Genomic DNA, 3,860 nt, shown 5'->3' with positions numbered 1-3,860 from the left:
CTCGTCCTTAGGCCCCACTTAGGGATGAGAGTAATAGCAATAGAATTAAATAGGACGAAAATCCTCCATACGTTCAACTCCCTGCCTCTTAGGGATGAGAGTAATAGCAATAGAATTAACTTCACCAGGCAGGTAACATGTTTCAAAAAAAATTCAGCACAGCATCATCATAACGGGCAGAAATGCACGTTATCATAGTGTAAGTTCTTAAACAATGTTGGATTGCGTTGATGAAATATGTTACTTTGCGTCCATTAAACATCAATTTCATAATATTGCGGTCGCATGCATTCAACGCATTGGAACAGTTGATTTTTGTATTTTTATGCAGAATATGCATTAACGCAATGCAAAGATTGCGATCATTAGAATTCATTGAACGAGCGTAACTTCACCGCCAGGCTTTGCGTTGATCGTGCACCCAAATATTTGCCCAAGAAGGATAAACGCAACTTGTGTCAACGCAACATGGTGGGTGCATCTGGGTGAAAGGCCAATTAAGAGTGATGGGACAGAAAACTGATAACAGTTGAATCCAAATTAAGTTGACAGCGATAACGCGTCACAAAGTACATTTAGCTTTATCGATGATAATTATTCTGCACGTCAATCAGGAATTAAAGCTGTCCCACAACCGAGAGAGAGAAATCGCCTTTCACCATGGATGCTTTATAAATACCAAGTGCATTCTTCAGAAAAGGGGTTCACCGTTTTGACAACCAATTGATAAGTTCGCACGTCTTTGTTCTTAGTTTTCTTTCATTTTAAGGCAGATGCGAGAGAGAAAGTTGTGCCGGTAGATCGTTCCGGTAAGTTTGGGAGAGCGCCGAAAGTTTCAAAGGCAGAGAGAGGGCCGATGCCTGTAGAAGTGGGAATATCTTTAGATCAGAATAGAGATTTCAGTGTAAAAAGCCTCGGTCAGCAAGGAATTGCTACCAGGCTCTCTACCTTTAACTTCCATTGGCATTTTGTACTCAACTCATTTATAAGAATTGAATTTCTTTCTCTATATTTGTTCACTCTCTGTGATTCACCATGAGTAGCTAAATCAGTTGAATGGGTTGAGAAGCATTTAGCTAGCACAACTAGGAAATCTTCATTCTTTGTGATTATCTTGTTTATGTATGTTTTCATTCGTCCATTAGAGATACTCGGAAGGGTAGTCTAAGGATAGGATCTAGGCTTGGGAAAGTCAGGTCAGAATCTAGGCTCGGGAGATTCAGATTAGAACACATAATACAAGAGATAGCACTTAGGAATGAGCACTATTTGTTATCAAACACATCGCATGCATCCTAGAGATAAGATATGATTGTATTGCGGTCACCCTTCTTTCATGCATTTTGCATCATCGCATAGGACAAGAGTAGAGACTTAGGGATGACTCTACGGAATTTTGCATTCAACACATGCGTCCTAGATTTAGGAGCATCGCACATTGGAAAATGACTTGCTGTGCATGGTAGTAACATGATCGCATAGTCTGACACATTTTCCGAGTAACACTAGCTAAAGATCTTTCTCAACCCGTTCATCACATACTCATTACATCTATCAACGCAACTGTCTTTTCTCAAATTCGTCACATTTATTTATTTCTTTTTTCATCAATGCAAACAACAAACCAAACACTTTATTTATTTACCCGATTACCCCAAAGTTTCATCAAAATTACCAACGTAATCTATTTTCACAAGTCCCTGGTTCAATCCTGGACTTACCAGGAAACTCAGAGGAATTTACACTTGAATTCCGCTGGGGAAACTTGAGTTCACAATGCAATTCCAACAACGCATATCATCCATATTTTCACTTCATAAATACAAGCATCACGTCACAGAAATCATCCCCAACCACACTCCAAGCAGCTTGTAAAAATCCATCGAAAACCCATCAGGCCTAGGAGACTTCCCAGACTTTATCGGAGAATAAAGCCTTTTGAATCTCCTCTCGACTCACTGGCCGACCTAGTGCCTCCACCCCTTCCTCAGGCTAGCTGAACTGCACAATATCCCCAATTCGGGTAGTAAGATCCCTATACCTCACATGCTGAGCCCCTAAGTAACCCCAAAAGAATTCTACCGCCACCCCTGCCACCTGTCATGCACTATCTGGCGAGTCCCTCCAGCATCCACGATCGTAAATAAACCACTGCAGCTGCGACGAGAACGAACAAAACGATGAAAAAAAGCTGTGTTCATATCACCTAACTCTAGCTACCTGACCCTGGCTTTTCTGTTAGAGCGACGCCTCCTCCAATCTCGCCACTGACCAAAACACCACAGTGGACTGAGCCGCCTCCGCACACACCGACTCTGAATCAGGATTTCCTTTCTACCGCAATCTGAGCAGCCTCCATAACTTGCCTAGCTGCCCACACCTCATCAGCTAACATAGAGATACGCTTACCAAACGATGCCTGGAAAACTTGCTTCATTTTTCTTAAATTTTCGCAAAAAAACTAACCATATGAGACACATCCTCAGACCTTCTCCACACTGACCTGAGAGTATAAAAAAAACCCTCTGCCTCCACCCAATGAGAAAAATAACGAAACGTAGAAAGGCAGTCTACTTCTCGTCTCCCCTGTAGTTCTCTGTTTTGCTGTAGCCCCTAGTTTATGGGGTTTTGGGTTCTTCTCTCTACCTATCCTCCTGGTGGTTTGTGAGTTTACGTCTATGTGTTGGATTTTTTTCTGGTCTTATCCTGTTGGCTTTGTTTTGGTTTTGATGCTCTGTCTTTGCTTGTGTTTTGGTTCTTAGTTGCCTTGATCCCGGACTGTGGGATCCTCCTTGTTGTTGTATAATAATATCACCTATTCTAAAAAAAAAAATATTTCCTATTCAACACTACTTTGGAGATGTTTTCAAAAATCCAAACAAAAGCATTATGAGTTTTTGTTTTTTAAAATAATATTTGTTTTTTCTACCATTTATTTAGAGTTGTTTTCAACTTTTTTTTAAAGAAATATTTGAATTCTTAACTCAAATACATTAAAAAAAAAAAAATTAACTACTTTTTTTAGTTTTCAATTTTGTGTTGGATTTTTTAAATCATGCTAGAAAAAAATCAATAAGTGAAATAGCGTTTATAAACTTAATTTTCAAATAGTTAACCTGAGTATATTTTTATGGATATATATATCTTCAACCAAAAAGAATGATCTTATAAAATTGAAGTTGGCTCAGCATAACAACAAATAGATTCATAATAATGGTAAAATTAGGACTTTGAATACCATGGCTATAACCATCTTAATAGTTTAATTATCATTCTTATTACGTTATATCCACTAGCGATAATCATCCATACTCAAGAACCATTTAGAAACTAATTTTCAAAGATCAAGAAATTCAAATTACTAGATAAACATATTACTTTTAAAACTTTAAGGATTGGATAAAATTCGAATATCATGGACCATATTATAAATCTTATGATAATAGATGCCCATTAGATAATGCTCATTCTTAGTGTTCATTGACCATGTATCATGTCCTCAATTCCCAAAGTATTGTCCATATGTCTCAACATTATACATTACTAGTGTTCATGTAGTTCACCTGCTACTTGCCAAATTGTCTATAATAGTGGTATTTTGTGAGTTTTGAAAGACACACATTGGGCAAATTCCATAAAGATTTGAGAAAGTGGAGAATTTAGAGAAATTTCTTATTTTATATTTTGCTAATTTATTTTATTTTATTTTTTTATTTATATATTATGTTTAATTTATTTTTATTTGTTTATTTATTTATTAATATTTTAATTTATTGTATTTTAAATATTATAATTTTATGTATTGTGTTCCTTGTTGTGCTCCTTGAGTTTCACAACTAACATGTATCAAACATGAGCTT

This window comes from Benincasa hispida, chromosome 8 (genome assembly GCF_009727055.1).
Source record: "Benincasa hispida cultivar B227 chromosome 8, ASM972705v1, whole genome shotgun sequence".
Classification (NCBI taxonomy): Eukaryota; Viridiplantae; Streptophyta; class Magnoliopsida; order Cucurbitales; family Cucurbitaceae; genus Benincasa; species Benincasa hispida.
The sequence above is the reverse complement of the archived record's forward strand: the minus strand, read 5'-3'. Positions refer to the sequence as shown.